General features: G+C 39.4%; 1 long non-coding RNA gene across 1 annotated transcript in view; it reads right to left on the bottom strand.

The window, feature by feature from the left end:
- Positions 1-25,801, bottom strand: part of LOC111147313 — a 30,293-nt gene that overhangs the window by 1,449 nt on the left and 3,043 nt on the right. Inside the window, exon 3 of the long non-coding RNA XR_002640611.1 lies at positions 24,491-24,690. This is a non-coding gene — a long non-coding RNA (uncharacterized LOC111147313). The remainder of the gene's footprint in view (positions 1-24,490; positions 24,691-25,801) is intronic.

Here is a 25,801-nt window from a genome sequence, read left to right as displayed (position 1 = left end):
TTTAAAATAGAGGCCAGAATGCTTAAATGTTAGTATTTAATTTTTTTTTCCCTTTTAATGTACTAAATTTACATATAATTCTTTAGTCTCCAGGGAATTATTTTGAAAGTCACCTTGGGATAGAAGAATCATTTTCTTTCTTTTTCTTTTTATTTATTTATTTATTTATTTGACAGAGATCATAAGTAGGCAGAGAGGCAGGCAGAGAGAGAGGAGGAAGCAGGCTCCCCGCTGAGCAGGGAGTCTGTGGGGCTGATCCTAGGATAATGGGATCATGACCGGAGCCGAAAGCAGAGGCTTTAACCCCATGAGCCACCCAGGCGCCCCGTAGAAGAATCATTTTCTATGAAAGGTCTGAGAATCCTATGAAAAAGACAACTGCTTTCAATAAATCGTGACATATACTTTCAGTTCCAAATTATCCCTTTTACTGGGGAGGAGGAGGAAGAGTTGGGGAAATGGGAGAGAAACAGGGAGTGACAAGAATAAACAGAGGAAGGGAAAGAGGGAAAAGAAAGGTAGAAGGGAAAAAAAGGAAGAAAAAGAAAATAGAAGCAGAGGGATAAAGAGGATTCTGAAAAATTTGGTTCTGTAGATTTTGAGGGGCTGCTTGACAAGGTCATTTGTAAAGTTCCTGCAGGGGGAGAGGAACAACAGTCTTTCCCATCCTTTCAAAGTTTAGATGAGCTCACTATTCAGCTCACACAACTTCCACTGCCCGGAACTTGGGGAGAACGGCCTTTGGCCTGCAGGATGCCAGGCCCTCCAGATCTGCTGACATAGCACTAAATTCTAATTCCAGTGCTAAGATTTAGACCCTGTAAGTACTAGTCTCCCACTCCCACTCCTTACTCAAAAGCCTGGTTGGAGAAGGTTAAGTTCTTCCTGAGCTGGGCGAGTCCATCTTGCCCACCATTTCCTGCTCCAGGACGGGGTGCAAGTGGATGTCCTGATAGAGGACCACAAATGTAGAGGGTATGAGCGACAATGACTGAAACAGCTATCTTCAGCTTCCTTCCTTTCTTCTTGAGGCCATGGTCCAGAAAGAATACACCCGTCTGGTCTTTTATAATTTGATAGTACACAAGGAAAATTTTGACTAATTAAATAAATATTTACATGTATTATGGGATAGGCATTGGGCATACAGAAAGGCACTGGGGAAGATGTCGGAGTCTCTGCCTCCTTGAGGTTGACATTGCAGTGGGGGAGGCAGTAAAAGTCATTTGCCCCATATTTTGTACCCTTCCAACCACACCAAATATGGGCATATCTTCAAATATACACACTGACTCCTTGTTGCCTCCCAGTGTCTCCTGGCACCAACTCCAGAGGTAAGAGTCTATCCTTGTCTCTGGTTGGTCTTCATGTCCCTCAAACCCTGCCTCCAGTTTCAAGGAGTCTTATCTTACACAACAATTAAGCAAGGACTCAATGACAAATACTGCATTAGGTGCTATGCTTGTTGGTCAGAAATTTGGGGTAAATAAAAAAGGAAATAAATAATGACCGGGAAATCAATCATCTGAAAGGCAGCTATTGCATTTCCTCTTTTAAAATGGTTTTATTTTGATAAAATAATCCTTATACGTTATCTTACTTTAACTCAACCCTCACCCACGCTAAACAAAACAAAGCAAAAAAATTGCTCACCTTTAAACCAGAACAGGCTCTTTAACAAGGACAGCCTTGCCAACTCCTGGGAGGAGGTTCATTCTCTGGGTTTCTGCTATGGCAGCCTCTTTCCCTTGCTCTCCTCCCGGTTCTGAGTTCCCCAGACTTGCATGGGAAGCTGGACTCATCATTCTCCTTGGTGTGGAATCAGGAATTGACTATAAAAGTATGTTCCTTCCAGTTGTTCTGGGTGCTGGAAGGTGCCTGCTTCATCTTCATCACTTTCTGAGCTTGCCTCAAAATTTTCTAGGAGATTCAATGGCTGTACTATTGAAAAATGCCTGGAATCTTCTAAAATAACTCACCCCACATCGTTGTGGCTCTGTGGTAACGGGTTGCCTATCTATCACCCATCCACCCCTGGCTCTTACTCATTGGTAGAGTGCTGATTTTTTTTTTTTTTTTTTTTTTAAGATGTAAACATCTCCCACCACCAGGGACTACATCTAGGTAAAATTATCCCCCTGGCCAGTGATTCATGCAGTGAAGTGCTTGTGACTTGATCCTGTTCAATAGAAATAAGTGGGTGAAGCGAGTGGTAGAAAGATCCACAAATGTTTCCTTACTCTTAACATGAAACTTAAGAAAATGATATGGTTTGGTATGATAGGGGCTATTTGCTAATGAAGCTCATCTAAGGACAAAATTAACATGTGGCAGATGGTAGGGTAGAGAGATAGAAAGAATACGTGTCCTTGACTGATGATGGCGAGCTACTGAATCCGAGTGACCATGGGACTACCCTACTCTAGACTTAATATATAACACATCACATTTTCCTTATTGCTTAAGTCAGTTGGGTCAGCATTATCTGTTACTTAGGAATTTTTTTTTTTTAAGATTTTATTTATTTATTTGACAGACGGAGATCACAGAGAAGCAGGCAGAGAGAGAGGAGGAAGCAGGCCTGAGCTGACAGCACAGGCTTTAACCCACTGAGCCACCCAGGTGCCCCGGCATTATCTGTTACTTATAGCTGAAGGCTTCCTGATACACCTGCCTACATCCATCAATATGAACACCAAAGAATCTCAGCTGGTAGTCACAGGTTAGTTTTTGTTTAACTGTTCTATGATTTCAGAAGGAAGAAAAGGACAGGATGAGAAATTCATGCCATGGACTTATTTATTTAATTATGATAAAATTTTTAAAGATAATTGGAGAGCCACATGCAGTAGGAAAAATTAAAACAGGGAGACCTGGTATACCCTTCTGCCAGTTTTCCCAGTTGCAACATTGTACGGAGTTATAACACAATATCCCAACCAGAAAATTGACGTTGATACAATCCACTGATCTTCAGATTTCACGAGTTTTACATGTCCTCGTTTGTGTATGAGCCTATTTAGTTCTATACAGTTTCATCCCACAGGTAGGTTTGTGTATTCGCCATCATAGTCAAGCTACATAACAATTGGGTTTTTTTTTTTTTTTTCAAGAAAATTCTGATCTCTTTTACCATTTTGGTATTTCTCACAGTGCTTTTCAAACAGTGTTCCTTGGGATCCTTGACGTCCTACCCCTCTGCCTCACTTCAGTTGAAGCAGGTCCACATACATGTATTTTATATTCTGAGCTTCATTATAAGCCTTCATCTGGGGAATAAGTTCTTCATTTAAAAGCAAACAACAAAAAAATGAAACTGATCATCTATGGTCAATATAGCTTTGATACCCAAATAATATTACTTGGATAGAGCACTATGCTTTTTCAAGGCCCCTGATTATGTGGTAGCTCTGATTATGTGATTAAACTAATGGATGCATGAAACAAACATGTATGTGATCAATGGTTGTGGGAGGCTTAATGCAGGCACTGTCCACAGGAGCTGACCAGTTACAGAAGAAACCCTGGAATTCCAGGGCACAAACTCTCCACCCCCCTGCTGGGAAGTTGGTGTTGACCCCCTGAAGTGTTTCCCAACTCCCTCCCTTGGCCAGATCCCACTGAACTGATCATTAAATCCTTTGTGTCAAAGGACAGGATTTGTTCTGGAACAGGTGATTTCAGCATGGTGCTGAGTAGTATTACAGAAGCTGGGAAGCATTGTTCTGTAAGACAGATGCTTTCATGCTCATCACCTGTCCTGCAACAAGGTTCGTGATGAATTCCATGAAATCTCATAGGCTCTACTGGGGTAATCTGCAAAGCAAGAATGAACAAGAGAACAGAAGAGATGGACCACGATTCTCTGCTGGACACACCATGGGTGGACATTCCAGGGAAGAGAACTTGTTCCCTTGCTGCTCTCTTTATAGGGCAACAGTGAGAATGACTGAGATGGTGGTGGAGATAATCAATCTTTTCGGATATCATCCAGTCTGGGGTTAGAGACTGTCTGTATAGGAGTTGCCTGGGAAAGCCAGGTGTCCAGCACCCGAGGGCCTTGGTTCTACTGAAGGGAGAAACTGGTTTCGTTAGAAGTTTGGGTGCAATCCCTTCTGTGGGAAGTGAGGAGCCCAAGGTCCCAAGGTCCAAGCAACACAGAAGGAGGTCAGTTTTTGACAATCCTGCTTGGGCCACTGTTGAGTCTCACTCATCTTTATATCCCCGGCACTTAGCACAGAGCCTGGCAAATGATGGGTACGTGAGCAATGCCTGATGGGTTAATGAATAAATACACTTTTGTGCCAATTGAGGACAATGGATTTTGTTCTCGCTGATGAAAAGAGAGGACGGCAAATAAGAAACGTTGTTGCCCACATTTGTTCAATCTGTGTAAGTCCATATGCATGCTCTGCCTCTACTTTGGTAAAACCACTTTGAAGAATCCCTAACTTTAGGAGAAGGCTGCCTGGCGGCAGCAAGGTCTACTTCTACTGAATTTCTATCATTTCCTTGCAGCCCTGGCAAATAAGACCGTGGGATCTGGATCGGAGTGTCTGGGATCTGAGACACTGAGTAAAGGAAGTCTCCACAGGAGGCGGCAGCTTTGGAATTTCCCACAGCCACTCCTCCAACAAGCTCTGTAAAGCTTCAGTACTTTGATTGAATTAGATGCAAGCAGAATGGGAAGTAAGCCACTGTTTGTGAAATGTTTATGAAAACAACTTGAAAATCTACATTCCTAAAACAGTTTTCTGTAGGACAGTGTTTCCTAATCTCTTCCCCACTGAAAACCCCTTTTAATGTGATTTCCCCCATAGAATCCCTGCTTTGAATAGAAGCAAACAGACACATTTGTTAACTAACAATGAATTTATCTTCCCAAAAGGAAATCAAGGAATCAAGATCCCCCCCAACCCCCAAAACTGAAAGTCATCCTTGCGCCTTTGAGTAAACAATTACTTTTAAGCTTCTTGAAACGCTGAAAGCAGCTGGAGGAATTCTCCCCTGCCCCCTCGGACTGTGGTTATTACTTTCTGAAATTGCTAAGCTTCTAGGTTTGACACTAGCATTCCACTTGGCACCAGGCAGACAGCACAAAATTGACACAAGCCTGTGACTTGTAGGGTGACTTGTAGGTCTTTTGCTATCAGTTTATCCTGGTGCCTGGTAATGAGTGCTCCACTGTGGGAGTTACTCCTGCTCCAAGTTCTCCCCATCTACGCGTCCTGCTGGGTGGTGAGATTTTTGTCTGCCAAGCAGGCAGAGGCCAGACTTTCGCCCCCGTTTTCTGTTAATGTGATACCTCGAAGTTCAAAAAGCAAACTGGAATATCTGATGCCTTTTACCTAAGGAGCTGTCCTTTGAGATGTAGAATAAGTCACTTATCCCCCTAAATGAACCTCTTTCCCAGTACAATGTTGTTACTTTAGGATGGGGAAAAAAATTCTCAAGTAAGAACGTAATAAAGCAGCAAGCAACATCATTTTCTCAAAGGAAAACAATATATTTTTTTATTATCTTCATAACTTGCCATAGCACTTTTTTGGGGGAAAGATTAGAATAAATAGGAGCTTGGAAATCTGACCTTGGCTGGTGTAAGGACAGAGAGAATCTGGTAGTTCTTAATTTCTCGTTTAGGTTCTCAGTGTTCCAGGAAGCAGTTTGCTCAAGTTTCTTTCCTCCATCGCTCTCCTGAATGCCCAGCTTCAGTGCCTGGGCACTGCTGCCAAGGACCCTGCTGGTGCGTTCAGCTGCCATTCAAGGAAGCAGCCTCCACACGGTCTCGCGCTCGGAAGTCTGTCTTACAGCACAAAACAGGTGGAAGGACATTCTGCCTTTGGAGTTCTACTGGCATGTCTTGCTACTTCTCTTGCTCAATGCCAAGAATGACAAAAATCTTTTGTGTGTGTTTGGGGGTGGGAAAGACCAGATAGTACTGTGAATAGCAGTTAACTTGCTGTTTGGGCAAGATTCCCAGGGCAGCTGTTGTAACTCAGGCGGCAATAACTCTAACACTCGGCTCTGTTGCTAGGATGGATTGAGAGAAACTTTGGACAAATAATTTAAAAAATTATGCTCCCATGATATGTTGAATATATCACTGATCAACTCAAAAGCTGAATATTTGTTAGTATCATATTGAGGAAGTACAATGAGCACGTTAAATGACTAGCGCTGTGTTTGCACTTCCATTTCCATTCTAAATATTTTCTGCCTTCAGTGAAGTCATTAGCATCTGTCGGTAAAAATTTGAACTGACCCAAGATTTGCAATCTGTAGCTACAACTGAGACAGGATCACCTTTTTTACATGTTCACAATCTTATTTACACTAACAATGGAATTGTAAGTGAATTTATATTCACAATGGAATTTTAAGTTCTAACTTGTGAATTTGCCAATTGTTCGTTCTTAGCTAAAGACTTAAACCTACATTTAATTTTTAGTCTTGATGCATGCATGTGCATATACATAAATGTTCTTTTATTTTTTGTGTAAGGAAAAAGACTGTATTAGTATTCAAACGGTAGATATTTACACTAAATTAAATTTACACTTTAGTGTAAGATAAAAATGTGACTAATTGAAACAAAGTATTTCTGGAAAATGAATTCTCAACATAAAGTTATGTGAATCTCAACATGGTCAAGTTAAAGCTCCTCAGGATTCCCTAGACCTTATGAATGAGCACCAGTTTTAAAAATAATTGCATGGTGGGGTGCCTGGGTGGCTCAGTCGGCCCAGTCTTGAGCGTCTGACTCTAGATTTTGGCTTGGGTCATGACCTAAGGGTCATGAGATTGAGCTGGGCCTGAAGCTCCATGCTGGGGTGGGCATGGAACCTGCTTAAAATTCTCTCTGCCTCTCCCTTTGCCCCTCCCCCCTGCTTGTGAGCATCTGCACTCTTTCTATAAATGAATGAATGAATGAATGAATGAATAAATAAATAAATAATAGTTGCATGGTTTTGCCTTCATCATTTCCTTTTTGTTGAACATATCCAGACCAGCAATAAGGATACAACTGCCCCCATTTCAGAATGGGTTTAGGGTGGGCATTATTGATGCAGGTAATGATCCTGTATCACCAGCAAAGCACAGAATTCAAATTGACCTTGACCTAGTGACTTACATTTTAACTCGGTTATTTGATCACAGCTGGAAAATTGGACACATAGGGAACAGCCATCTGGCCTGCCCTGGGTCTGTTCATCCTGGCCACTCACTACTTTGGCTTACCTATTAGGTCTCTTCTACCGTTCTCATATTTGCCTCAACCTTCCCGATCCCAGCCCAACATGGCCTCAGCTGTGGGACTGGCCCAGCTGGTTTGTCCTGCCTGGCAGCTGCCGTTCACCTAGGCCGGCCTCTCTATCATTGGTGGGGCCTGATCTGCCCAGCCGCCTCTGCCAGTTTGGCCGGCTGCTTTCTAAGCTGTGCCTCAGCAATGCCTGTGGTGGGCTCCTCGCCCTCATGTTTTCTCTGACACGCTTGATTTCTCCTTGTGTTGGCCGCGATGGGCTCCGCTGTTGGCACTTGCTTACGCCCACGTACCGATAAAGCCAAAGCACAAGGCAAACTCCTAGCTCTACCACAATGACTTTGGTCCTTCCCCCAACACGCTGGACATGGCACTGGCACTTGATCTTCCTGGGATTCTAATATCTTGGCTTTCTACTTTTCCTTGGAGAATTCTTTCCCCCTTGCTGCTCCCTCTTTCCTGCGCTCGGAACTTACAGTAACGGTGATGCCTCCTGCTTCATGTGACTATCACATTAATGCCTGCGAGTAGGCCAGCCCGGCAGGTCCCCAGGCCTGGCCCAGATTCACTTGGATGCTCTGGCTACCTCCTGCTTATCTACCCTCCACAACTGCTGTGCTTCTTAGACAGGTTGATAGTATTGCCTCTCTTTACCTGCCTAGGGTTTACGGCAAAATATGCCTACAGATCCCAGCAGATATGGCTAAATATAGGTGGGAAGAGTGAAACTTACTGAGAGGAAGGAGTTACGGAGTTATGGGAAAGGAGGTGGGATGCGAGAATCTAAGTGGAGTTATTAGTAGGAGTAAGAACGAAGAGAAGTGAAATGGAAGAGTGTGGGAGTGAGGAGGCATGAGAAGGAGATTGTGAGTATTAAGAGAGCTATACTTGATCATGAAACCCTACCCATTCAGAGCCCTGGCATTTGACTAGTGGCATGCCCTACACACTTTAGTAGACCAATCCTCTTTAATCGATCAATGTCCTAGAAGATTTAGTGAGAATAAAATGAAGAAAGGAAGTTCCCTTATTCCTTAAATATAATTTGTGAATTCTCTGGGAGTAAGGCTGTTATGTAGAGCAGTAAAGGAAATCTGCAGCTTTAACATGGGTTTTTTAAATGTAATTTTATCATACCCCAAGAGATGATATAATTGGTGTTTGAGTGCAAAAATCTTGGGGAAAAAAAATGGATTAAAACATTATGTGATGAGAATGGTTTCCCACAAAAGTAGATGGTTTCTTTCTGAAACAAGGCAAAATAGGGCAAGTCCCCATAGCAATAAGTGAGGGATGCTCCTACGCTAAAAAGGAGTGGGAAGGAAACCGGCTGTTCGAAGGCAAATCATCATTATAATTCGTTATTCCTGAAAATTGATACTTCTTAAATAGAGTATTGGTGGACAAGTTATTAGATGCTTAGGCAATCATCAAGATTTATTTTCATACTTTTAGCACCTAGGTTGTTTCTATCCCTGATCACACTTTTTAAGTTTACTTCAAGGTAAATGGTGGTTTAAAAGGATTTTCTCATGTCTCTTTTGAAATTGTGGACAGGAGTTAGTTTAAGAGTGGGAGGATGAGTGAGATAGAGGAGTGGCAGTTTTGTGTTACTATAAAGCTTCCAGTGTTAGAACATTATATTTTTGATTACACGCAGCCATTTTCCAGACTCATAGTTATTTATGTCTGCAATTAGAAATTCAAAAATCCTCTCACATGACTTATTTTCTTTTTCTGATAAAGGATCAAGGGAGGATTCTGCAGGTTGCGGCTTTAATAAAAGAACTTACTCCCATATTTGAAGGGTCCAGGAAGAGTAACTGAAACTGCGAAATATCTGCAGGGGACCACAGTGCCACACACCCCAGCCGCAGTCTTTATAATTTGCCTACATACAGACTACAGATGTGAAGAAAGCATGTCATGAAATCAATATCATAACTATACGCCTACATACTAATTTAAACAGCTAAATACACTTAATGTCCTAAAAAATGGGTATTCACATTATGCATTTTCCATAACATTATGCAGTTTCCTTAACAAAGGACTGTAATAAAATTTTATTTCAGACAGAAAATGAAATTCTAAAGCATATGACTTAAAATAAATTTTAAGATTTTATAATTTCTATTTAACTATTTCACAGATCATTGAAATGAGCACCAGAAGGATCTCGTCCAACTGATTCATTTTACAGACGAGAAAAATGAGAGCCCAGAGGAGCTGGATAGAGTGCCGAAGACAGTAGAGTCAAGACAAGACTGTAAGACCACTAATTCCTAGGGACAAGAACTCCACTTTACCCAGAGCTCCAAATGCATTTAATGGTGTTCATCACACATAGAAAAACTTCTGGGGTATTAATTACTTGAATAGCTCAGGTCATCTTTAGAAACTATATGAAAAAAGGGCGCCTGGATAGCTCATACGGTTAATCCACTGCCTCTCACTCAGGTCATGATCCCAGAGTCCTGGGATTGAGTCCCACAACCCATATCCAGCTCCCCACTCAGCGGGGAGTCTGCTTCTCCCTCTGATACTCTCATGCTCTCTCATAAATAAATCTTTTTTTTTTTTTAAGAAAGAAAATATATGAAAAAATCTGAAAACAGACTGTTTTTCTTAATCTGTTTCTCCATGGTAAACAGATAAGATTAAAATCATGGCTGTTTCAAAAATAGCAATTCCTCATTCTCTCCACTAAATGGTAAACTTCTCTAAGGCCAAACTGCCTAATGAATAATGCAAAATCAGAACTGAGCTGCAGGTCCAAATTAAAACAAATTACGACTGATGGTAAATGTAGCAAAATGGATAAATCATTTCTCTATTTCTCTATTTTTATTTTTAAGATTTTTACAATTTATTTATTTGAGAGAGAGAGAGAGAGAGAGAATGAGAGAGAACATGAGTAGGGGGAGAGAGAGACTCCCGGCTAAGCTGGGAGCCTGATATGGGGCTTGAACCCAGGACCCCAAGATCATGACCTGAGCAGAAGGCAGACTCTTAAACCGACTGAGCCCCCCAAGCACCGCATTTCTCTATTTTTAATTCCAGCATAACTAACAGTGAGTGTTATATTAGTCTCAGGTATACAATATAGTGATTTGACAATTCTCTACATTACTCAGCGCTCATCAGGATTAAGTGTCCTCTTAATCCCCTTCACCTGTTTCACTCATCTTCCCACCTATCTCTCCTTTAGTAACAAGCAGTTTATTCTCTGTAGTGAAGAGTTTGTTTTTTGGTTTCTCTCTTTTTTTGTTCTTTGTTTGCTTGTTTGGTTTTTAAATTCCACATATGAATGAAATCATATGGCATTTGTCTTTCTCTGACTGACTTATTTCACTTAGCATAATATCCTCTCAGTCCACCCATGTTGTTGCAAATGGCAAGATTTCATTTTTTTTTTTAATGGCTGAGTAATATTCTCAAAATGGGTAAATTTTAAAAATACAATGTTAAGTAAAAAAAGCAAATTGCAGAAGGCTATATAAAATATGGTGCTATTTTTAGAAAAGGTTAAAATGTTCATTTATATATATTTTATTTAGGAATACATATACCTATGTTGTCAAACTATAAAAACATGCATGGGATGATAAACACCAAATTCATGGTAGTGGTTACTTGAAGGGAAGGATGATAGGCAGTGGAGTTAGGAGAGATAATACCAGAGATTTCTTCTGTTATCTAAAATATTTCAGTTGTATTAAAAAATTTGTAGGAAAATGCTCAGGCAAATAAGGAAAATGTTAAAAATTGTCTTGGCTGTATAATGGGCACCTGGAAGTTCATTCTATGATTCTTTATAATTTTCTATACCCTGGAAACATCTCATTATTAAAAAAAAGTAACAATGGACTCAAGTTGCAGCAAGAGGGAACTGAATATTTGCACAAATGAGACATTTAGGAATATTAAAAACATTTTTGATCTAAAATTTTGTTGACACAAGTCTATTTATGGATGAAGAATGTTATAGATTTAGCCCCATTTAAGAGTTGTTATTCAAATATAAGCTCGTATCCCATGAGATTCAGCCACTGTAGAGTTTCATTCAAAAAAATATAAATCTAATCCAGAAGACTTGGGATGGGTATGTTTGCTCCCATTTGGCTCCCACACTATGCAAATAATCCTGTTTCTGACTGCATAGGGATTTGACCCACCCTTGGGATATATGGCATGACTGGGCTTCTAGGGTTTTGTGTGCATTAATCTTCTCAGGCAGAATAATAGCTGTGATTTATTCTCTCTCTGATTACCAATCAGATTCCTTATTCTTCTCCCCTTCTGCAAAAAACTCTATGAGATTAAATTATTCCCAAACCTGGTATCCAAGATCCTACATTACTTCTTCCTTATCTATTTGAATATGTTTAAAATTATGTATTTTCTAAGTCATGACTGTATTTTTTTTCCTGATAAGGTGAACTTGTTTAATTTCTACTTTCTCCATCGGAGTTCTATAGTCTACACCAAATTCTGTTCTTAGTTACTCTATTTATAGTGTGTAGCATCAAAAATATGTTCTCTTTCTACTTTCACTGTTGTTTGAATTCAATTTTTTTTTTTTTTTAAGATTTTATTTATTTATTTGACAGACAGAGATCACAAGTAGGTAGAGAGGCAGGCAGAGAGAGAGGAGGAAGCAGGCTCCCAGCCGAGCAGAGAGAGCCCGATGCGGGGCTCGATCCCAGGAGCCTGGGATCATGACCTGAGCCGAAAGCAGAGGCTTTAACCCACTGAGCCACCCAGGTGCCCCTGAATTCAGTTTTTTTAATCTGATCCCATCATTCATTAGTTTTCCCAAGCACATTAGTAAATCAGTTATACAGCTAATTTATTAAATAGCAGTGATTACAACTCAAGTATTCATGTAACTGTGTTCACAGGGGCATCTGAAGCTCTGAACCATTTATGTTAGATTTCTAGAATTCCTTTCCTCTGAAGGAATGATTCAGGGCTAAAGCAGACTTTTTAAAACAATGACTCTCATTCAAAAATTATATGTTCAACCTAGCAAATGAAAAGGGACATAAAAAAAGGAGAAAGATGGGGACAGATTTGGGGTTGAAAAGTTAGACTAAAAGAAAGCAGGATGGAGAAAAAAATTTTATCATAAATGCATAATATGCAAATATAATGGCATCAAATAATAAAAACTGAGGTCAGGTTCCTAAATTATGATTAAACCCAAGGTGTAGATCTGTAATTCCAGAGAAATTTAGCCTTAAGGATCCCTTATTCAGAGGCTAATGATGCATTTCTGGGGTTTATTTCTGTCTTCTACTCACGAGTCCTCACCAGAACACAATGACATTTTTTTAGAGGCAAAAGCTACCTCTACAAAAGAGGTACCTTTCTACCTTTCCAAAAGAAGATACTAAGTTCCTGTCTAGTGGTTAACTTTTCTTGTTTCTACTGGAATTATTTTATTATAGGACTCTTAAATGATAGCTATGAAAGTAGCTAAGATGACACAAATGAAGAATTTTTGATTCTGATTAAAAAATTGGAATAGGAAATGATGAGATGTTAAGAAGGAAAAAAAAACAACTTTCCCCTTCCTTTCCTTGGCAAATCAAATGCCCAGTTATCAAAGAACACAAGAAAATAGTGCATACACGAGCAGAACTGTTTCTAAATAAAATGTTGGGAATGTAAATGCTGCATCAGTTCCTAATTAAGCATTCTGTAAATAAAGCCTGACTCTTCATCTTGGGTTTTATTGGAAACTTCCACCAGCAGAGATAGCAAACGGAGTGAAACAGCAGAGCCACCCAGTGGCAGATGTGGTTAACCGCAGCAATGGTGCATTTCATGGTTCATTCTGTTTCCTGTTCTACAAATGAGTATACTTCCTCATGAAAATACGACACTAAGTACCTCTAAGGAGAAATTTAATAATGTGATAGTAAATATGAAATCTGTAACGTGAGTATCACTCTCAAATTAGGTCTTTATCTAAAAGACTGAAGAACTGGTAAGCAAGCAAATTTTTAAAATAAAAATATCATTCAATCCTGCCTACTTTCTTAAAAAACTGTTATATATTTTTTAAGATTTTATTTGCTTATTTGAGAGAGGGAGAATGAGAGAGAGTGGGAGGGTCAGAAAGAGTGAGGGGGGGAGGGTCAGAGAGAGAAGCAGACTCCCTGCCTGGCAGGGAGCCCGATGTGGGACTGGATCCCCGAACGCCAGGATCATGACCTAAGCCGAAGGCAGTTGTTTAACCAACTAAGCCACCCAGGTGCCCCTAAAAAAAGGTGGGTTTTTGAAACCACCAAAGTAGGTTCCTTTTTTAGTAACAGTTTTGATTTTAGAAAGTATTTCTTATAGAGATTAAAACTTAAAACATGAAATTAACTTAAAGTCTCATAATGTCTGACTCCATCCAGATTGTCAATAAACAAAATATACTAATATTTTAAAATATAAGTGTTTAGTTTTTTTAAGATTTTACTTATTTATTTGACAGAGAGAGAGAGAGACAGAGAGCATGCACAAGCAGAGGGAACCACAGGCAGAGGGAGAGCAAGAAGCAGACTCCCTGCTGAGCAGAGAGCCCAACATGGGGCTCAATCCCAGGACCCTGGATCAGGACCCCAGAAGGCAGACACTTAGCAAACTGGGCCATCCAGGTGCCCCAAATATAAGGATTTATGAGAAGAACTGGTTGTCCTTGTAAGATGTATATTTTATTTAAAAATCAGAAAGGCCAAAAATGAGAATAATGCCAATAAGGCTTGCTGCTGAATCAAAGGATAAGTGAGTTTTTAAAAGTTAAAAATTACATTTTTTTCTTATCAAAATAGTAAAACAAATTTATTTAAAAAATTAAAAAACATGGATAGACAGAAAGAGGTAAAATATTCACAATTCCACTATTGATATTCTGGTTAAGATATTTCCAGAAATTGTTCTTCATATATGGATTATATGATTTTTAAGTGAAAAGGGATTTTACCAAACCTAATTTCTACAGTTTGTTTCTCACCTTATGCCATGAAACCTTTCTATCTCAGTATATATTTATCTGTATGTAATTTTTAAAAAGCTGTATAGTGGGGTACCTGGGCAGCTCAGTTGTTAAGTGTCTGCCTTAGGCCCAGGTCCTGATCCTGGCATCCCGGGATGGAGCCCCGCATCAGACTCCCTGCTCAGCGGGAAGCCTGCTTCTCCCTCTCCCACTTCCCCTGCTTGTGTCCTCGCTCTTGCTGTGTGTCTCTCTGTGTCACATAAAAAAATAAAAATCTTTTTAAAAAAAAGCTGTATAGTGTTCCAGTGTATGTTTACACTGTGCTTTACTGAACCAACCCCTTAGTATTGGATTTTTAGTTTTCATTTTTTGCTATTATAAACAATCATCTAGAATCATTCCTACATCCTTTTTAAACTATGGAAGAGTTATTTAAAGTGAATAGCCAAATAAGTATATTTTACAACAATATTTTAATTGTGAACTATAACATAGAGAAAAAATATATCCGACTTACCTGCTTTAACTAACGGTTATAAAGTAAACAAGTGTATCTACCACCCAAGTCAAGAAATAGAACATTACTTGCCCTCAGAATACATCCCACCCCTTCCTGATTACAGTCCTCTTTTAAAATTTTGATATGCATTATCAAATTGCATTCCCAGAAATGTGGAACTCATCTAGACCGCTGCAAGCAGTACATTAGGTGTCCACAGCGACTGCAATCTGTCTATGAATCCAATAGTAAAAACTCAGATGGAACTACATCACATGTTGCATTGGCAATGCTTACGTTGTATGTGTGATTCCTATACAGTAATTTTAAAAAAAGATTTTATTTATTTATTTGAGAGAGAGAGAGTGCAAGTTGGGAGCAGAGCAGAGAGAGAGGACAAGCAGATTCTGAGCTGAGTGAGGAGCCTGACATGGGGCTTGATCTCAACACTCTGAGATCATGACCTGAGTTGACATCAAGAGTCAGACGCTTAACCCACTGAGCCACTCAGGCGCCCGGATTCCCATACAGTATTTGGACATACAGCTCAGGTTTGAATTTCAGTTCACTTCTACTGTCATATTTCATACACACATCTTGGGCCTTTACTGACCTCCTGCCCAAGCTGAGTCAGACACAAGTGCAACACAGCTTGGGTACAGGAATGGGCTGTAGCTCAAAACATTTTCTCAGTTTCGTGTCCTTTCCCTTGGGTTGATTACTTCTCAGTGTCAGACTGATGTAGCACTGGACTTTCAAGTGGCTTTAAGATGAAAAGGGCCCATGACAGGGAGACAGCCTACTTTTATTGGTATGAGGCCTGGATCTTCAAACCATATGTGTGAATTATGTAGATGTGTGTGTATGTGTGTGTGTGTGTGTGTGTGTGTGTATACATACATACCTCATACACTTAGAATTCACTTTCCTGGGACGCCTTGGTGGCTCAGCTGGTTAAGCGGCTGCCTTCGGCTCAGGTCATGATCTCAAGATCCTGGGATCAAGCCCTGCATCAGGCTCCCTGCTCAGCAGAGAGCCTGCTTCTCCCTCTGCCTCTGCTTGCTGCTCTCCCTACTTATGCTCTCTCTCTGCAAAATAAATAAATAAAATCTTCAACAACAAAAAAAAGAATTCACTTCCCTTTGTCAACCTGTATATATCCATTGAATAGGGAGTTAATCTTTTCCTAAAGAAAAAACAGTCTGATACCCGGTTAGGCCAGCTTTGGTAATTAAAGTATAATACCGAATAGAGTCATAAAATAAATGAGTGAAATCTGTAGCTCCAAGATTTTTATGAACATATACTTTAAGCATATGGTAATGACAAAAGTGTATTGAAATTAACTCATTTCCAATTTCCCTTTCTGAATCTGGTGGATTAACAAGTTGTTTCCAACAGAGAGAAAAATGGGTATAATTATATGATGTCTTGGTATAGGCTTCTTTTGTGATTACCCTGTGATAATGTTAAGTGAAGGACTCTAACAACTGAGCAGCTAAAAGTGATATAATAGTTTTATTTAAAAATAAAAATGCCAGGAATAATATCTCTTTATAACTATTTAAACTCATGATGAAAAAGTTTAGATATCAACTTAAAAATGCATGAGGGGTTTCACAGCTTAAAAAAATTATTTTGGAGCTGTAAGAACAAAAATTTTTGAAGATTACTATTTTAGGCCCTAAGACCCACCTGTAGCTAAATGAAAAGGATTATGATTTGTCCTTTCAGGTCAGAAGATGATGTCTTCTTCCTTCTCCTTCTTTCTCTTTTCTTCCTCTTTTCCCTTCCCTTTTCCTTTCCTCTCCTTCCCCTTTCTTCTTCCTTTCTCCTCCTCCCCCTTCTTCTTCCTCCTCCTCATTCTTCTTTATCATCATCAAGCAATTCTCATTTACTGAGGCCTTACTATGTGCCAGGCACTGAACTAAGCAGTCTGCATGCGTTATCTCTTTTAGTCCTCACAGCACCATAAGGTAGAAATTACTATCCCTATTTTATGTTCAAAGGTACTAACATTCCCAGAGGTTAACTCACTTGCCCAAAATCATATAGGTAATAAGTGATAGAGCCACATTTGCACACAGGTCTGACTCCAGAGTCTAAGCTCTTGACTACTTCTACTTCGTTACACAATAGTGTCATGGGAATAGAGAGCATGTATTGGCTCACCTTGCTTTCTACATGGGTATTTTCTCTGGGGACTAGCTGAATGGACAGTATTCAAGGGTTCAAGATCCTAGGTCCTGGGCAGCTCTTACATCCTTTCACAGGTGCTATTTCACAGGGTGGCTCAGTTGGTTATGCATCTACCTTCAGTTCAGGTCATGATCCCTGAGATCAAGCCCTGAATTAGGCTCCCTGCTCAGTGGGGAGTTTTTTTCTTCCTCTGCAAACCACCCCCACCAGCTTGTGTTCTCTCTCTCTCTTTCACTCCCTTTCAAATAAATAAATATTTTTATAAACAAAGGGGGGGGAAATGAATTCTTAGTATAAGGGCAATATCTGAAGGTGCTCAGATGTCCCTACTCTCCTGAAAGTTCTGTCTTTCTTACTCCTTTCTGATTGTCCTCAATTAAAAACAAACCAACTTTAAAGAAGATAGGAATTTGAATCCTGGGTCTTAATTTGATTTTTCAGTTTGTTTTCAACTCTACTAACTGAGAGTTGGTTTTGATAGGAAACAGGTTAGAAAGATTATTAGGTCACTGGACAGTGGAGGGTAGGTCTGAGAGAAAAGAGGAAGAAAGATGCAGTAAAGGGGAGATGAGAGAAAGTAAAACTTCCTTACTTCACAATCTTAAATAGGGTCAAGTTTACATTTACATTTATAAATGTAAAGAAGTTTAAAAACAACACAGGTCATGCATATAACAGATATGTTGTTTCTGGCTACCAATAGCCCCTCTAAGAAAATCACCTTTCCAAATTCATGGCTCCTTGGGAGGGCTGTCAGTCACAGTGCCTTGTAATCCATCTCATCAACATGTGACCAAGATGGACCAATAAGAGTACTACATCTTCATGGACATAATGATTGGTCCAGGGTAGGCATTAGAGCCAAGTAAGGATAATCAGAATCTTGAGATCTCATATATGGAAGTCATGAGTCTTAAAGATGTAGGCCATCTTTTCTATTGGGAGAATACCCAATAATGAATGATAGCAATATATCATTGGGTAATCAAAGAATGAGAAAGAGAACTGAATCCAGCCATGACTTTTTGATAGTAAGCTAGTATCACTTGTAACAAAATAGACAAAGTGGCATATTTTTGGAAATTTCAAAATGTTGGGGTATCTGGGTGGCTCAGTCATTAAGTGTCTGCCTTGGATTCAGCTCATGATCCCAGGGTCCTGGCTCTGGGCCCTGCATTGGGCTCCCTGCTCAGTGGGAAGCCTGCTCCTCCCTCTCCCACTCCCCCTGTTCCCTTTCTTGCTGTGTCTCTGTCAAATAAATAAAATCTTAAAAAAAAAAAATTCAAAATGTTGATGACTACACATTTTATATCTACAGCTGAACTAAAGCAAGTTAAAAATAAAATAATGCCAAATTCTTACTTTCATTTCAAACTTTACTTCAATTGATTTAAAAATATAATGGCCAAAGAATATCAAGAGTGACAAAATGTTCAGTTCCTTTGATGTGGTAATCATTCTCCTAGCAATATGTTTCAAGATTAAGAGCTAAGCATACCAAGGTATTTACAGAATTATTATTTTTATTTTTTATTTTATTTTTTTTGTTTTTTTTCAGAAATATTATTTTTAATAATGAAAAATTGTGAACTCACTTATCACTTGAGAAACAACTGAATAAAATTAATTATATTTTGTTAATATGGCATTATATTTTGAAACTCTAGCACTGATAATATGATTTTGTAAAGTTAAAAAAGTAATCAAATAGAAATAAGAACTTACAAAAACACTTTTAAGTGAAAAAAGGTATTTCTAAAATAGTGTTAGTTTTTTATATATATTATGTATATTAGTATATAATAGTTAATAGTATAGTAATAATAGTATAATAAATACAATATTATATGTTATATCATATATAATAAATAGTATAATAGTATTACATAATACTACTAATATAAGGTTATAATAATAGTTATTACACATAATACTATTACTATTACACATAATACTATTATTATAACCTTATAAAACCATACATATGCATGAATTCATTATAAATATGCATACATACATAATGAAAACTGGAAGACATCATAAAAAATAAAGATAGTTGCTAATAGATAGTGGGATTATAAAAGCCAAAAGTTTCTTATAAAGTTAAAAAATACGTTTTTAATAAAAAATTACAACTGATTTTTTTTCTATGATATTTCTATAATATATCAATCTAAAAATGGTTTCTGTTAATAATAAGTCAAAATGAAACCATGTATTCAAACAGAGGCTTCTAAGGGAATTTTCTTGCAAAAACTGGAGAACCAATACGTAATTGGTAGGAGCAAAGTTCATGTCTCACATGAATCCGAGAAAAAAATACCAGATTATGCAGAACACTCTCTTCCTTCTTTAAATTTATTTTTATTAATTCCTAGACATCTTCACAAATATGGGCAGTTCATTGGAAGTGCCTCAAACTTTTCCCTTCCTGAAGCGTTACTCTATAAGCTGTACTTTAAGGTAAGAATGAATAGAACACTGTTGTGTTAACCAAGGAATGGCTTTCACAGACTCAAAATAAAAATGCTACACGCATATAATAATTATAGGAGATTCCAGTTACATGTAAAAGAACAAATAACAGATTAAAATACTGAGTTTGGCAAGGGAGTTATCAGAAAAATGCCTGTGGTCTGGCTCATCATTAAATGACAGAAGGGTGTAAAAGATAAGGATTAGGTATAATGCTAAAATATCTGTGGGTAGATAACAAACAAGTTTATAGTTATCAGGGATGCTGCTTTTAGCTACCTCAAATTCTCAGCAGGTATATGAAGAGTCACATCCCCCCATCACTTCTGAACTTTGTCTCTGTGACAATTCAGTAGTCTTTTTGCTAATCTCATGGTACATCTCCTTACTGACCCAGACACCTATCCTGTAGTTCTACCAGACACTCTACTGTCTATTATTACACACGTAAAAGAGCACATGGATAGTTACACAAAAATCTTACAGAATCAGAAGCCAGAAGTGGAATTAAATAGGAACAAATAGGAAATGCCATAAAATTAATGGACTCTTATATCAACGGCTCTAACAATTATTAACTGAGTGACTTTGGGCAAATTACTTAGCTTCTCCACAGCTCTTCTCCCTTCTCTGTAAAATGAGTTTTATCATTTTGTCGATAATATTTATTGTCATTATGCAATAGGAAATGTGCTGGGTACTAGTGATAAAAAAGTGACAGCATTCTAGGTAGCCCCAGGGAGCTCACAGTCTGGGGAAAGAGACACACTTATCAAGAGATAATGGTCACATGGTAAATGCGATAAGAGATGTCACGTGGGTGGAAGCACAAAGAAAGCATCTAAGAATGGGGAAGTTTGGAAATAGGGGCTCAGCATTTGTCTTGAGGGGATTCAAAAAGATCACTGTACAAAAACACCTAGCACACTCCACATGTGTAATGGGGGCTCTGCTTGTTGCTAAGCTGCTTTAGTTTCCTTCTTGAGTGACTTTAGTTAGAAACTCTTGCAACAGAACTGAGCATTGTACACTGGGCAACATCAAAGTTGTGAAACATAAATCCCTTCAGGGAGATAAAAATCCTGCATTCTTTAAGAATGAGTGGTACATAGACTGTACTCAAGAAACTGTCCTAGTACTCTCTAAAGCCTGGAATTTAATAAATTTTCTTAATTAAAGCTAGCTTGCTGTTTCAAAGACTCCACCTAGTTGACAAACCATAGGGAGTCATGAAGAAAAATACACAAAGAAACTAAGAAGAGTAGAAAATATGAACTCAGCCAAGATTTTTCTCAAGAACTGTGGCCTTTCCCCTGACCATGCCCACACTTTTTTTTTTTTTTAAAGACTTATTATTTTAGAGACAGAGAGAGAAAGAGAAAACACGTGCCCATGTGCGTGAGGCGGGCGGGGGGGGGGGGGAAGGGGCAGAAGGAGAGGGAGACAAGCAGACTCCCTGCTGAGCCACAGATCAGGACCTGAGTTGAGATCAAAAGTCAGATGCTTAACTGACTGAGCCACTCAAGCACCCCTCCCCTGACCACTTTTATAATTATTTAAAAACTGTTACACATGTTCTTGGAACTGCTTTTCAAGATAAGAAGTACAAAATCTTTGGAGTGTGAAAACACATAGAATGAATGAATGAATGAGTGAATGAAATGGGTTTCTAGTGTACAGTGTTTGAAATACTTAGTTGCCATTCCCTCTTTCCCTTACTCTTGTCATTCAAACAATCAATTATTCTGCTGATCCTAGATCTGGCCTCAGAATCTTAACACAATTAACCAGGAAGCCACTAGCAACAGAATGAAATTACTGTACCTACTGGAAGCGAAATGGGAGGGATCGTAGTGAGTATGAAAAGGGGTTGAGGCTGTCCTTAAGCATGGCACAGTGAAAAACAGGCATTAATAAAGGGGAGGTATGCGTGCATGCCTGGTGGTATGGAGGCCATCTTCTTAGCTTCCTGGTGGCTGAACTGAAAGAGGCTCAGTTGGGCCTGGAGAAAGGCAGTGGATGGGTTTTTAATGAACATATAATCTGGGGGAAATGTGAGGAAAAGCTGGAAAAGGCCGAGGAAAGGAAAAGTCATGTCAAATTACTGTTTGCTTTTTGCAAATTGCCCCAGACCACTTTCATATAACAGATCACATATGTAACCTCCCTTTCCTCTTCCACTTTTAGTGAGGCATGAACTGGCTGGGGTATAGAAGGGCCTGGGGCATCTCTTTGCCTATTGTGTCTTATAGTCATTTGTGTGCTTCTTATTTTTTCCTACTAAACTGCAAACTCCTCGAAGGTGAGTATGTCTTACTGCTCTTCACATCCTCTACAACACTGACTAGCCCAATTATTATTATGTAAATGGTGGACATTAAGTATCTTTGCAGTTGAGCTAAGAATTCACATGCCTTTCTGCATATAATGGCCGCTGATTCAAACATACCGTGTCCTAGAAAACATTCCCATCATTTCAGGGTGCTGTCTCCTATCCGGCACTATACTAGGGAGTTCATCTCAGTGGCAGCATCCCTTTCAGCCATACTTTGTCAACAAATGAGAGCAACCACAGAGCTTTACAAGCATGTGAGTGCTCCCCTCACTGAGGGGTTTCTCAATATCTTGGTGAAGTGAGTGCTTTTGGGTGTTCTCATGGAACATTGGAGGGGGGGGGTGAGTGCGTAGGTAACACATGATAGAGTTTAACATTCCTATCTCCCTAGGCCCTTGGATTCCTTTAGCTACATCATGCCAGGAAAGCTCTGGTATCTTAGCTGTATTAAATGTAGGTCATGATTGAGACCAAGTTTCAGTCAATCAATCAAATTGTGAGCACCACCATTAGTTTTATGAACTAGCACATGAACTCTGGAATCTCTAGTAAGTACACTCATATTGAAGAATTTGTCCCAATCTAGTGTTGTATTTCATCCTTCTCAGTCTAACACTCTTAGAATATACAGCCATGCATGTTCCCAATTTCTGCTGATAGAGGTTACCAAAGGCTTGCCAGTATTTTGGTGTGTAAGCTATTTCTTCCTGCTTCATGGTGTGTACCTGTCATCATGAAACATGCTGAGATTTAACCCTAGTTGTAGGTCTACGAGATACAATATGCAATAGGAGATGGTTATGGTGGGTCTTGAGGAGAAGAAACATCCTCTCTTAAGGACTCTGCCCCAGCTGAGATTATCACAGAATTTTTAAGCAATAAGGCTAGTCTCCTGAGGGCAGGCTACTTTAATTAACTGAAGAACCTTAGAGTGACTTATAGTTTAAGACTGTCAGTTTCATCTGGGTCTAAGCAGATGTCCCCTCTCCAACTTCAGGATCTCATTCTTTCCCGTGGAATACCCTAATTTTTAAGTGAAAAATGTGATGGGACTGTGAATTCAATTATTGCTATAATTTAGCAACTCTTCAAATTTTGTGCATGATTCTCATCAACATCATCCCTCTGTCTGCAAGAACTAAAAGATTCTTCTATAGCTATCATGGAAGCATTCTGGTCTTATGGTGTGACTGGAACTGAGAGTTCAAAGATGAACTTGTCATTTTTTTTTTTCATCACTTTCTCTCGATAAGAACTAAAGTGCATTCAGAAGAATCTGTCCCATGCCACTGTCTTGATGGGCATCTTAAGTGCCATAATGGTCAAGTACAACAACACTTGAGCAATCCCTTGCTACAGTTGGTATGTCATCATAATCAACCACAAGTGGTAGTTTAATTGTAATGCCCTTACCTCATTTCCCACTGACAGGAGTTCAGCCAAAAGGCATGACCAAAACAATTCCTAAATTCTTTATATGTTTATCTCCTGGGACCACTACTGATGCCAATTCTATGTATCAGGGTCCAATCAAGAGAGAAATCAAACAATATTTTGAACATGGAAGGTTAAATATAAAGAATTATTCCTTCTAACAGGGAATTAGAATGATAAAAAGATGGTTAGTAGGAGCAAAGAGAATTCTAAAGAATATAGGAAAATCAGATATAGGGATCATCCAATTTCTCTTAGGCCTGAGATGGACCCTTTTTAAAGAAGTCCAGTGATTATGGCTCATTTGAGTTCAGAGGGGTTTGCTCAAGGCTGCCTAATGGGTGTGAGGGGCGGCTGCTTCTGGAGGGTATTGTATTGGTGGTCTCCACTGTGAAGCCACTTGTGAAGCTGTTCATGAGGGTTGCCTGCAAAGTTGCCTGAGAGGGCTTGTGGAGAATTTGCTCATGGGGATTGCTACCCAGCATGGGCTGCAGAAGCCTTGTGTGCTGGAAGAGCCCACCTAAAGAATACGACACTACACAGGTGGAGAGATCTCTTCTTCCTCTAGTGTCCCTCCAGTGCCCTCTACTGACAAAGCTTAGTTTCATGACAGCTAGAGAAGGAGAAATATTTACAGGGTTTATCTTTATTATCACAAACCAGGCAGTGAAGAGTATTTTTGGATTTTTGAGGCAAAAACTTGATAAATGGCTCAATAACCCATTTCCTTTAACTGGAAAAACCTTACAATGAGGACTGGATTTTACTAGGGGCTCCGGAAGGCATTAGAAATGGCCCTTTCGAGAAACCGATAAAAACCATGGACTTTCTCTCTGGATAAATGCACACATGAGCATAAGTGCACAGTTCTGTAGATGATTCAAGGTATATCTCTGAACTCAGATTAAGAGATAAGGCCATGGGTAAGGCCTAAGGACTATTCTCCAGGTTCAATTTAGTGATTATTCTTGACTACTGTGGAATAGCAAATGTAGTATTCCCAAATTCAACTATATTTGCTTTTAGCAACAAATGTAAACATTTATAAACATTTGAGAAATAGAGCCAATAGTGTTGAGGATGGTTCTAATTTGGGGGGAAGGAAATTGGTGAAAGATCTCTGGCGGGGGAGAGAGGAAAGGCAAGCAGTTGTGAAACAATCACAAGACTATGACTGGGATTTGGACTTGGATGGTTGTATATTGAGAGAACGGGGTGTCTACTATGACCTGTTATGCTTTGGTAAGGGTCATTATGGTGGTAGCTGGCTTCCACTATGAGACTGATGGTCCTTACCTCCTGGTATTCATGCTTGTACGTACTCTCCTCCCACGCTGACTTAGGGCTGGTTTCTGTGACCAACAGAGCACCATGGAGGTGGTATGGTGTGACTTCTGAGATGAAAGGCATTCCTGCTTCTGCCTTTGTCTCTTGGACCTCTCATTCTGGGGGAATCCCGCTGTTGTGAGGACACTGGAGCTGTGCGGTGAAGAAACCTACATGGGGAGGAAGTGAGATTTCACACTAATAACCAGTCCAGCTTGTCAGCCTTACAAGTGAGCCACTTTGGAAGAAGTATCTCCAGTCATCCCAACAGGTCCTGACCTTCAGAAAATTGAATCTGAATTCCTGCAGCTGAAATCCTGCCTACAATTTCATGAGAGACTCAAACCAACACCACTAGCTAACCAGTTCCCCAAATTCTGACCCGCGGTTTTGGGTGTATATTGTTTCGCAGCAATAGACAATCCATAAATTTAAGTCAAAATTCTCTAAAGGGTGAAAAGTATAAGGGATTTGCCCTTCCCTGCTTCTCTCGTCACCTAAAGAAGTCAGTGAGGTATTATTTGGCTACAATTTCCTCCAAGGACTGTCATAAGTAAGTCACTAGATTGAATTATCAGGGAGAGACTTCAGTCTTAGCCAAATGGTCACTCTAAGTATCGACTAGATACATAGTTTCTGAAAAGCAGAAATCCAACGGTGAAACCAGCTTATGAAGATTTCTACTAATGCACACATTAATAGAAATACAGATGTGTCCTTATGAAGACTATTCTAAGGAACTTATGTGTCTAAATGCTTATTGCAGTCACCATAATTGATGAGGGATACACAAACTACTGTGTCCAAAGGTGAGTCAGTATTCTGGGTGATCTGGAAACTATTCTTAAGGATGACTGAAGGATCTGGGCCTTTTTAGTCTGGAGAAGTCAGAGTATTTATTCATTTGAAGGGCTGGCATGTGGTATAAGGGTAACATATTTTAGATTCGGCAAGAGGAGAAAAGTTGTCTAATGGCAAATAATAGGAAGGCAGATTTTAATTCGCTTATAATAACCATGGCTGTTGAACATCAGGTCATGCTGTAGTGAAAACAACAGTGTTCCTTCTCCTTGGAAGGGTTCAAGCCAAAGTTGGCTGACTGCCCTTCAGAGATATGGTGATTCTGGCAGTAGCTGGAATACTGATCTAGATAACTTCTAAGATGTTGTTCCTGAAAGCCTTCTCCTCCTGAATGTGTCTTGGTAGGTATGAATATCTTTAAATAAGAAAGTTCAGTGTAGTGGGAAGAGTCTGCATTATACAGGAGTCAGAACTAGCTGC

The sequence above is a fragment of the Enhydra lutris genome, unplaced genomic scaffold (assembly GCF_002288905.1).
Source record: "Enhydra lutris kenyoni isolate GAN:26980312 unplaced genomic scaffold, ASM228890v2 scaffoldscaffold16, whole genome shotgun sequence".
NCBI lineage: Eukaryota > Metazoa > Chordata > Mammalia > Carnivora > Mustelidae > Enhydra > Enhydra lutris.
Note: the sequence above shows the minus strand (reverse complement) of the source record. Positions and strands in the feature narration are given on the sequence as shown.